Consider the following 12082-nt stretch of genomic DNA (forward strand, 5'->3'; position numbering starts at 1 on the left):
GTCTCTGGTGCCCATTCACTATGCTCGGACCAATAAAGAAAAGAATTTAACCAATATTGTGTGAATAATCTTTAACCCTTTAGGGCCCAAAATAGGAATAAGGGGGTGTTAGGTTCTAAAATTACATAATTATAACAGGCAGTGGTATTATGGATAATTTACAGACAGTGGAGCAACAGTCTTGGGGAGAATAATTTCTACAAGTCTCTAGTTAACATAGCCACATTAAAATGATTCCACAATATAAAGAGAAAAGCATGACTTGTGACCAATGGGCTTCTGGCAGATGGCACATTGGTTTCAAGAAACATTGGGGGGGGGCGGTGTCATGCTCTTTTCTACAGTTAATGTGGTTTTGTGTGCTTTTGAAATTACAGTCTCCTTCCTGGAGCACCATTAAAAACGCCAAGAATGCTTTATCTTTCAATTTTTAACATCATTTACATAGAGGTATCAGGCTATTCACCCGCTTATCTGCCAGTAGATTTTGTGGATTTTGTTGAACACTTACATGGATCATAAAATCAGGATCACCTCTGAGTCTCTGTTCAGTACTAGGCTACATAACACCAGCAGGGGGTCACTTCCCTTCATCAAAAAAACGTCCAGCATTTGATCGTAACTAGACAAGCAATATCTGCCAAATTTTATTTTTAGCAGTAGAATTTTAAGACCCTTCTTTCCAAGAAATTTTCCAACTCCAGTGTACCAGTGAATCAGGGTTGAGGATGAGTCTGTACAATGTGTGATGGGAGATGAATGCCACCAATGTTAAACGTCCAGTCATCCCAATACCAAGAATCTAGGGTCTCAGAGACTTGCAGTGTACGCAGTGCAGAGGAAAAGAGGCAGTATTAATCTGTTTGGACTGCCTAACTTCCCGTAAGTTTCTCTGAGGGGCTGGGACTGGTCAAGGTGCATGGAAAAGCATGCCTGTTTATCCGGTTAACTTGGCATCTGTTAGCTGTCACCTACAGACACCGGCAAACATCTACTTCCCTCCTTTTGTAGTCCGCCCTGGCACATGGTGCTCCTCCTGTTTTCATTGTGGAATGTTATTTCACATTGTGGCAGAACATGACCAACATTTGGAGGGATCAATCTGCATTTGCTGGGCATCTCTTCCCTGGATTTGCATACATATGCATGTGTGTTAAGGTCTTTTCCCCTGGGGCAGTAGCCTATATGAGTGCTTCATATAACTGATATGTTGATGTTTGGATGTTGGGTGGGGGTAGTGGATGTTTGGTGGATTTCTTTCCCAGAACATATGTAAAACTGATGCAAAACCATTTCACTTTGAGTTGGGGACAATTGTATATCCGCTATTTTATGAGTCTTAAAAGCCTTTTGTTTTAGCCAATATATTTGGTAAAGTGCACTGTAAAACATGCAGTGCCATCTTTTCCAGAATATTTTTCAGGGTCAACCTCCCAAAACCCTTAGGGAAGGGTTGAATAGCAGAGCAATTGTTTTGCCCACTCACTTGATGCGATTTTGAGTCTGTATTGGAAATGTTTATACCATATCTGTTATATGCGGCACCGCGATATCGAAGAAACCAACTCGCTGTTTATCGTCAGCATCCATAACGTTTACATCCTCATTAAATGTGTCATGTTAACGGCATCTTCCGTGTATTAACAGCAATGTCGGACTCGCAATAAACCAACTAGTTTCGTTTCAAATGGCGGCCTTATTAAAGTAATAATAGTGCAACCCAATGGTGTTCGATGAACAGGCCAACGTAAACTACTTTCAACAAACATTTTGTTTTACTAGTTCCCTAGTAGCAACGTTGTCACTAACTGTACCAACCGTCATATTGTGCACCGCACATGATGTACACAAATCGCAATGCTATTTATGTCTGACAGGACCCTATCCAGGCCTTGGATTGGCCACAACGTGACCATATTCATCTAACAATCTCTTCACATGTGAAATTTTACTCTCCATTGGGGTGGAGCAGATATGGAGGACATGTTCTGCCACACCCAAAAGCTGGAAGCAACTTAGATGCCAGAAAGTTCAGCTCATGGCGTAAGGCACATTGCTGTTAGACCTCCTCCCAAAATCTGTGTTTAAGCTACCATAGTTGAGTTAGGAGCAGACGAGTGAGTGTATCTGCATTGCCCCATTAACACCAGGGATATTTGTATTGTCAAGCACAAAAATACAAACGTAGTGGGAAGCTATGTGTCATAGTATAAAGCATTCTGCCCACTGTCTGTCTACATTTTAGATAACCGTGGGACCGGATCACTGAAGTTACTATATGATGTGCCCTCCAGAGAGTACTGGGAACGCACCCTGGACTCAAGTGATGATTTGTATGTCAAGGGAATAAAAGGAAACAGTGTAGTGTCTGTTTTCCTGATAATAGGTGCGTCCCTCTCTGGCCTTCAACCACCATCTGTATTTCAGTTATGCCAAGGCAGTTGATTGGTGGTATTACATTGTGATCAAATAATATTATGAAAGGCGCACACCTTAATCCCCTTTTTAAACCAAAAACTTTATAAACCTCTCCCCTAAACATTTTTTTCTCTGTAATCATATTGTAGAGTGCTAAGCAGGATTAGAGAGCTGCCTATCCCCCTATTATGTGACTGCCAAAATATTTCAGGTCAATATTTACCTGAGTAACCTGTGTGGACTGCGTTGTTTGTTTAACATACAAAATAGCTACAAAGTCAACCGAAATCTCAAATAATCGTCTCCAATCATCATAGATTAAGACACAAAAAACATGTTAGCACAAACATTTTTCACGAATTACTCATGTATATGTATTCAGGTTACTTTACACAAATTCCCACAATCAAATTTACATTTCAGGCATCAAATTCACATGTAAATGTAACTTCAAAACATTTTCTGAGAACATAATAAGTGGTTGTTTGTTCATCTGTGTAATTCACATCCTTGTTCGTTTGCTGCCCTATGCATTTTGGGACACTCAGTCCCTTCTTCAAGGGCCACTGCATTAAAACATAAAACATAACAACACTCCCAATAACTCATCAAATAATCTTTCTCTTGTCATAATGCCTAAGTGGACAAGCATACAACAGCTGTTACACAAACGTTTATGCGAAATTTCCCAATCATCTATGTGCCTCATGCATACTAATTGTGAGAGCAGTGTGCTGAAGTAGTAGCTGTTATTGCACCAAAATAGTGTAAAAAACCAAAATAGTAAAAAACACCGTAATGGTCCTCCTATCACCGCCAGAATACGCCAATGAACTCCAGATTATGCCAACGAACTATGATATACTTACACTGAGTTTAGACAAAAGTAGGACCTGTAACAATAATGGCATCAAGTTGAACTCATACATCGAGTGATAACTTTTTATTGCACCTTTTGCCAAACTGAACAAATATAACCATCGCTCAAATGGCCACTCATCCAAATATGTCATAGTTAATATCTTCATTAATGGAGTATGTTCCTATGTTGCTACTTCCATATACCACTGTAAACAAGAAAAACAATGCCTGTGCCAAAACAAAAACTCAACGCGTTGTTGTTCAATTCATAATCGCCACGAACCTGCGTACCTGTAATATGCGGCACCGCAATAGCGAAGAAACCAACTTGCAGTTTATCGTCAGCATCCATAACGTTTACAACCTCATTAAATGTGTCATGTTAATGGCATCTTCCGTGTATTAACAGCAATGACAGACTCGCAATAAACCAACAAGTTTCGTTTCAAATGGCGGCCATATTAAAGTAATAATAGTGCAACCCAATGGTGTTTGATGAACAGACCAACGTAAACTACTTTCAACAAAGATTTTGTTTTACTAGTTCCCTAGTAACAGCGTTGTCACTAACTGTACCAACCGTCATATTGTGCACCACACATGATGTACACAAATCGCAATGCTATTTATGTCTGACAGTCAGGTAAATGGCAAAGAAGGACTCATATTGATCAAAAAGTTTAAATTCAAATGACAGCCATCTTAAATTAATATTGGTACGACCCAATATATTTTGATAACCCAAAAACTCACACGACTTTCCAAGAACTTCTCATTTTACTTGTTCCCTGGTAACATCAACATCATTGAACATACCTAACGCCAAGTAGTACGCCACACGTGATGTTCATAAATCTGAATCCTATCACTATCTGACAATCAGTGTGCTCTTCACCTCATACATCAAATCCAAGTGAATTTCCTGAAAGGTTTTGATAAAAATCAAGTCCACAGCAGTTTGTTATGGAGCATGCAAATGCAAACATCATTCTCTTAATTGCATTAATCCCACATGATCGTTTGGCATGTACAACTTCAATTTCATGATTACAATAATGATACATTGTATATACATCTCTATTCTTAAAACATTGTCTCTTGCATGCCTCTCTAAGTTCAAATCCCATCTAGTAGCCTGAGACATAATGTGAAATGTATTATTCCGGATGTCAGTGGTTTAGGTTCTGAAAAATCTATGCTTAGACTAGACCTATGTCAAAAAACCAATATGAAAAAATGCGACCTATAGAAAACAACTCATGTCAATTTTACCCTTCAAACCTAAATGAGTCATGCTGTTAAAGTTCTTTATCCAAATGACTTTTCTTTGTGATAGAATCTTCTTAGCGCCATCGCAGGGGGAAACGCAAGGCTGCACCACATTCTTGTAAATATAGTGCAGCCTTGTGTTTCTGAAGTGGCGAAGTGTGTCTTTAAGCCCAGGAGGCTAGCGATACACTACGTACTACAGGATATGTACAATAGAAGTGGCCACCAGAGTGCAAGGGTGTCTGTGTGCAGGGGAGGATTGGTTATGTGTAGGAAGGTGTCCCTTCCTACACATAGGGGGCAGTATCAAATACAATGGGTGTTGCAATGGAACGCCCACCACAACACCCACTGCACGCCCCTTTCACGCTAAACATAGCGTGAAAGGGTGTCTTATATACAAGGCAGCGTTAAGCCACAGTAAATGGCTTAATGCTGCGTTGTATACTAGGCAAGGCCCCGATCGCCATGGGAATGTCACAAGAAGTGACGTTCCCGTGGCGAAAGGGGCTTATACATATGCCCATTAGTGTTCTTTTTCAGAAAATTGCGAGCTGATGTTTGAGAAAAAACTTTTTAAGATATTGACTAAATAATGTTGTTTTTCCTTAGTTTGTCAAATACACTTTGAGGACCGAATGAGCCACTATGCTTGGAAAGGTCTTTTCATGCTTGCCACATTAAGAAGTATTGGGAAATGTCATAGGATCCACTGCTGAACTTCATGTAACATCTCTAACTTTGAAGCCAATTATTTGGCAATTTGGTTTGTAAAATATTACAGGGATTTGTTAGCATGAGCTGTAAGCCATTTTGTATTTTGGCATCCATTTTAGGTAGCCATGTGCTCGCCATGTGCTGTTTCCCTCTTCAGAGCCTTGCACATGCTCAGAATGGCCTAGCTAGTAGAATGCACCTGCTCCTAGTATAGAACTGTCAGGCTATTTTTGCTGCTGTATGGAGAAGTAATTCTCCTCCTACTTTGTTGAGCAAGCAGATCTTTCATGCCCTTATTAGGCATTTTGCATGCTTATATGAGCCAGGACTGCCGCTTGGTCTTATGCTGACTATGTAACCCTAAGCATATATAAGGCCCCAGTTTTCTGTACTCTTTAGACTGCCTCATTCAGTTGCTAAGGCTTCTGTGTGATGTAGTCTCCCTCATCTGAGGTGAATAAATGCATTCTTTTTATATTTCAGCTTCTGTGACAATTTCTTCTTTGTTGGTTTGAAAGGACCAGGTACCAGTGAGACACCTGAGAAGGTTTCTATGTTCTTCAAATGGCGCTCCAACGTGGACCTCATCAGACAAGTGTCTATGTAAGGGAGTGATCTTGTCAGGAGACAGAAATCTACTGAGGAGGACAGGACAGGACTCTACTAAGGAAGTACTCTGTGCACGGAGATTCTGGGGATTCTCTATCTCTGCAGCCCAGTATATATCTGATCTTCCTGATTTTGATTCTCCACATGATGTTTACCACTCCTGACTGAGAACCTTTTTGGCGTGAGTATTCTAAAAAAAACGACCATTAGGTCATTCAGAACTTGGCAGTTAGCATTTGGACACCATTTGATTGGTAAGAGTCGTTCTGCGACACTTGCTGTTGGTTTTTGATGCCTTGGATTGGTAAGGTAGTTTAGTAACACTTACTGTGGCTTTTGATTTGTATGATTGGCCAATATTTGTATGTATGTAATATATAAATTGCAATTTATGTAGGCAGGTAATGAGGAGACTTTTCTCTGTTTTAAATTGATTTGAATGGCACACAGTACAAGAGTACCTTAAGTGCTACTTTGATTATAATATTTTCATATGTTGCAATATTTTTGGCATGCCTGTTTCAAGCACACATCGAAGAATGTGTTGCTTTTTGGAGGTACCATAGTGACATATGAAGTGAATTAGCCGGCTCTCCTGAGGGAATACCTAAATAGGTTTAGGTATAAAAACATATTTCTTCCTTGGTGATTCTGTATCCCCATGGAATTCAAATATGGACATAAAACAAACAAGGATCCTTTTCTGCGCACTTTTATAAATGGAGATATGCAAAGCGATTTTTTTGGTGTTCTGCCAGCCAAAGCTAGTGAATTGAGTCTATTTTGGCTACTTGAAAATGAAAGAGTCTGTTGGGCTGTATTTTTCCAGTCTTTTGGAATACTATTGAGTAGCTCTTCTTGTAAATATGACTTACAACTAGTATTTACAAATGGTTTGGTTTAAGTACAGTCTGTGGCTGTCCTTTGTTTCTGTCCTAAGTGTTGATCTGTGGGTTAATCATGTGTTTAAATGTCTATGTGGTTTGTGGTTTTCCCATTAGTGATACTTCTGTGAGTAAATAGCGATTGCGCTCTTTGTGTTAGGATTGCTAGCCTTAAGCGCGCTGTATCATGTGTTCTGAGTGTATGACCCCTTCTGTATATGTCTGGTATGAGCTCAGTGTTTGTTTGTGTTTTCTTGCTGTCATCAGTCTGTTATGCAAAATGTAATTTAATTAATATTAAATACAAATTAAATAAAAATCCAGAAATGAACCATATGATATGCTAAATAACTGCATGTTACTATTAAATTTATAGAGCAAGCAACTATGCACATGTACAAACTACTAATGCTTAACGATAAAATTAGAATTCACATTGAGTAGGAATAAAATAGGCCTCAAAAACGAGATTGTGTGTTTTGCAATAAATAAACAATTATAAAATGTTACATTTTCCTTAGATACATTGTGTTAGATATAAACAGGCAAACACATCATCTGAGTAAATTTTTGCTGAACTAAAACACATATTATAGAACATGCATTGAAATGCCTCAGTTTTAAATAGACTGTCACCGTGCTTACATTTCAACACTAAAAAAAGGTTTTCCAACAGCTGTGTTTTAACTGCCCCTGAGCAGCAGCTGTTGTTTTGATTGTAGGCCACGGAGAGACAGGAATGTTGACACAGCTAGGATTTTGACAGTTAAACCACTGCATTTCAGACTGCTGTTTTAAAAAGTTACAAAAATCTGGTTCATTATTTTGGATAACAGGAAAACATTTAAAGTAAGTATTTCCTTTCTTAAATACTTTTTCCATAATCACATTCTTGGTTCTGATGTTAAATAATGACTGTCCTTTTAAAAAAAAGTGGCGCAAAATGTTTCATGTTTAAAGTTAGGCTTCTGTGCTTAGGCTTATGGATGAATGTGTCTAAATATGATAGGCAAGGGATGCAGCTTGCCTTTCATATGTGGAATTATCGAAAATGATTGGTTTTATGAAAAAAACTATTGTTAATTATGAAAAAGTTATTTAAAAAAATACGTGCTTTTAAATTCGTATTTTAATATTTATAAAGCTTAATAATCATACTGTGACCTCCTAGCATTAAAATTAAATTTAAGTTGTGTTGTACCACATAATGAGGAATTTTGCATATGAAATATCCCTCTGCGCAGGCGTAAAAAACTCATTTCTATAAGGGTATATATGATATTTTTAATGTTCAATCTCTGGGATTTGTACAGAACAATCTGATGATGACTATTATGCCCAAAACAATATAGGATATTCACTTTTAAGTGCCTCAAATATCAAAGTCGAAATTGGGCAAAATGCACAAATTTAAAAAAAAAATCTGCAATTCAGAGCAGCTTTTAAAATGCCTTATGCTTCAGTAAATGCATACATTTAGATATAATACAAATAGCTTACTGCTATATGCTTAGGCAAGTATATCGCACACTGCTTATAATTGTAAATATGTATAAAAAACTAAGCATGGGCGAATTTTGCAAACTCGTGATTCGCGAATTTGCGGATTTGCGTATTCGCGGATCCGCAAAATTCGCGAATTTGCAGATTCGCGGATTTGCGAATTTTTTAAATGGGGGGGGTCTTCTGTGCGAGTTCAAGTGCCTCTTGTGTGTATAAATGGTCAGAGACCGATCAGAGCAGCAGATGAAGAGAAAGAAGCTCCTGGCCACAGGAACAGCACGAGGATTGCGCTCGTGAAAGTCAAGGATACAAAGGCCTCTATCCAGCATCACAGCTGATTTTCAACGGTAGATTTGGGAAGAAAGCACACCTGCCCAGCCTCGACAACGCTCCCTATTGTTTTTGGGCTGATAAATGCGTCACTGAATTTGAGCTTCAACTGTCCATCATAGTGGGTAAATGGCGGGAACACTGTGCATACCGCGAGTGTGTGGGCGGGGCTTCCATGCGAGTTCACATGCCTCTAGTGAGTATAAACGGTCAGAGACCGATCAGAGCAGCAGATAAGAAGGAAGCTCCTGGTCACAGGAACAGCACGGCGATTGCGCTCGTAAAATTCAAGGATGCAAAGGCCTCTATCCAGCATCACAGCTGATTTTCGACGGTAGATTTGGGAAGAAAGCACACCTGCCCAGCCTCGACAAAGCTCACGATTGTTTTTGGGCTGATGAATGTGTCACTGAATTTGAGCTTCAACTGTCCATCATAGTCGGTAAATGGCGGGAACACTGTGCATACCGCGAATGTGTGGGTGGGGCCAAACGGGCGGGGCTTCCATCCGAGTTCACATGCCTCTAGTGTGTATAAAAGGTCAGAGACCGATCAGAGCAGCAGATAAGGAGAAGGAAGCTCCTGGTCACAGGAACAGCACGGCGATTGCGCTCGTAAAAGTCAAGGTTGCAAAGGCCTCTATCCAGCATCACAGCTGATTTTCGACGGTAGATTTGGGAAGAAAGCACACCTGCCCAGCCTTGACAACGCTCACGATTGTTTTGGGGCTGATGAATGCGTCAATGAATTTGAGCTTCAACTAGGGCACATGCTTTATTGATATCTGTAAGTGCTTCCTGTTGAGGTTTAATTTTTGTGACAGGACCATCGTGCCAGAATTAACCCTGCCCTTCATATCACCGATGTGCGCAGGGGTCCCTTGAGTGAGCTGTCCATCATCCTGTAACTATTTTAGGATGGCGCCTGCAAGCTGCCAGCGCCATCCTAAAATAGTTACTAAGTTAGCTTCAACAGGAAGCACTAATAGATAAAATAAAGCAGGTGCTCGAGCACCAGCTTTATTTTATCTATTAGTGCTTCCTGTTGAAGCTAACTTAGTAACTATTTTAGGATGCGCTGGCAGCTTGCCGGCGCCATCCTAAAATAGTTACAACAACTTCAAACTTGAAGGCTTGAACTTTTGCCCCCCGGATCCGCCGCTCGCGGATTTGCAGATTTTTGGTAAATTCGCGGGAGTTGGCGGATCGCGAATTTACCGAAAATCCGCAAAATCCGCGAGCGGAACGGATTTTGTGCTCATGCTTATAAAAAACCAGCAGAAGTTATTTTTTTTTAACCCTAAACTGACAAACAGGGGAATGGGTCTGCTGTTCAGCCTTGCACACAGAATAGAACAGCTGGGAAGAGTTAAATATCAGTTCTATATTTAGAAGCCTAGCATGGCTCCCAGAGTAAAGTTTGCTTTGACATTATGACCTCTGAAACGTTTTGAAAGACGACAGGGGAGAAAAGGAGAAGTTTTACTTTTTTTGGCAAAAGCAAGCACTTTATGTAATCATATGAATGATATATGTGAACTTTTGATAAACATATAAGCTTTGCCATATATTTATGGAGCACTAATGCTTTTAGTCTGAGGATTACTGTAAAAAAGCTGAGGCAATGAAATTTAGTTTGAATTAATTTGCCCTCATGTTACACTTGTACATTTGGTAAAAGGATTGGGGTTTGGGTATTCATGTTTTTTTTTTTAGCTCTTTCAAAAGTGCTATGTAACTCCTATAACTTTGTTTATGCCCAGTTGCTGCAAATAGGGGTTGATAGTGTTGACAGAAGTGAAACTGTTCAGGTTTCCTACTGTCAAAATGGGGGAAGGAGGCTAGCTCCTCTACAAATTAAGGCTAGGTAAAATGTATGTTGCTCTCTCTTTTTCTCAATTCTTTTTAGCCTGTCTAAGTTGTCTGTGAAATAGCAATGAGACATTTAATTGGCTATTCAGTAATACTGTTGTAAACATTGTTAGCATTAAAAAAATGAATAAGAATATATGATATGTTACTTCCCATCCTGTTTGATGAAATTATGACAGGATCAGTAGTTTAGATTGTTGTTCCCTTATTTTGATCTTTAAGGGGAACTAGATGTGGGTAGATTTTGTTCTACAAGTCTTAGTTGATAACACCATTATTGTATGTTATTCTCATGCTACATAGTTTTGCAAGGGCATTGCTGGCTTTTATTAGCTAGTCTGTGTAAATAAACTGACAGTCCTTATTAGAGCTGATGTTGCATAGTTTGGATCATGTAAAGTAGAACCCAGGGAAGATGCCCATGTGATCCTTAGCAAAAAATATTTTGAAGGAAATTGTGTTTTATAGATAAGAACCCCTGTTAAATTAGCAGTTTTGAGACATGAGAGCATGGTCCTAAGCATACAATGTAGGTGCTTTTATTAAGAAGAATCATTTTAGAAGTGTCTGCAGTCCTGTACAAGTAATGTAAAGTTTATGAGCAAAAGTGTAGAACATTTCCTTTTTTTTTAGGGTTTTCAGATTAGTACACAGGAATACACCAATGTAAGGATTTAGGGTATGCCTGTGTTGTTTTTCTCTTTTCCTCACAATTTAGTAAATGAACAGACTTCCTTGGCTGCTTGGGATTGGGTGATGTATCACTCTTGTCAGTTCACCAAAGAGTTCCTTTTATACTTGCCAATAGGTCCAGGATGTTTTTTTTTTTTACTCTCACATAGATAGATGAAAGTGTTCTTGGGTGCCTTGCTAATATATGGGGCGTCCCAAGACTAGGGAGTATTCTGAGACTATCCTCTCTGTTGATAGATTGTTTCTGTGCCTTGTCTAAAGACCTTTTGTTCTGTCCACCAATAGATATTTGCTGCCTTACAACCATTGCCAGAGGGGCTCGGACATCAGATTCAGCCTGGGGAGTCAGCGTCAGTACCAGTCCAGCTTGAAGCCAAAGTGAAGGTAACCAGCACAGGCATTGCTGGCAACTAGGACCTCAGTGAAGGCGGAAGCCCTGGAATGCAGTATGTACCCCTTCCACTGTCTTGGGCGAAAGACGGGGTCCCAAACCAGAAAGGAGAAATTATGAATAAAGTTTTTAATGCCCAGCTGAGAGTCACAGATCGACCAGAATGGCGAGGAGGCTTTGCGTGAGGTGACCCCTTTTGAAACAAGGGTTGCTTCAGAGATCCTAGCATCAGGCCTCTGAATCCTGGTCCTAAAGTGAATGCACGTTTGCACCTTTGTTTGTTGGTCAAGAGGTGCCTGAGCACACTGGATGCAATGTTTGGCCCCAATGAATGAGCAGTGCGCCAGCAGAGCAATACAGGAGTTAGGGAAGGACTTGAGTTTAGGGTACAGGTGCTGTGTCTATGGTGCCTGTTAGATTGAAGAGAAGAAAACTGGTGCACTGCCTGAGACACTGGATACGATCGCTAAGAGCATTTGCCCTGGTGGGTGACTGCCCTGTCCTGAAAGAAGAGACTTTTTCCTTGAAACTGGGCT

At 39.8% G+C, this 12082-nt stretch overlaps 1 protein-coding gene across 1 annotated transcript in view; it reads right to left on the bottom strand.

The window, feature by feature from the left end:
- LOC144768422 (protein-glutamine gamma-glutamyltransferase E-like) overlaps nucleotides 1-12082 on the bottom strand; it is a 370967-nt gene that overhangs the window by 11551 nt on the left and 347334 nt on the right. The window lies entirely within an intron of this gene.

Source organism: Lissotriton helveticus, chromosome 7 (assembly GCF_964261635.1).
Source record: "Lissotriton helveticus chromosome 7, aLisHel1.1, whole genome shotgun sequence".
NCBI lineage: Eukaryota > Metazoa > Chordata > Amphibia > Caudata > Salamandridae > Lissotriton > Lissotriton helveticus.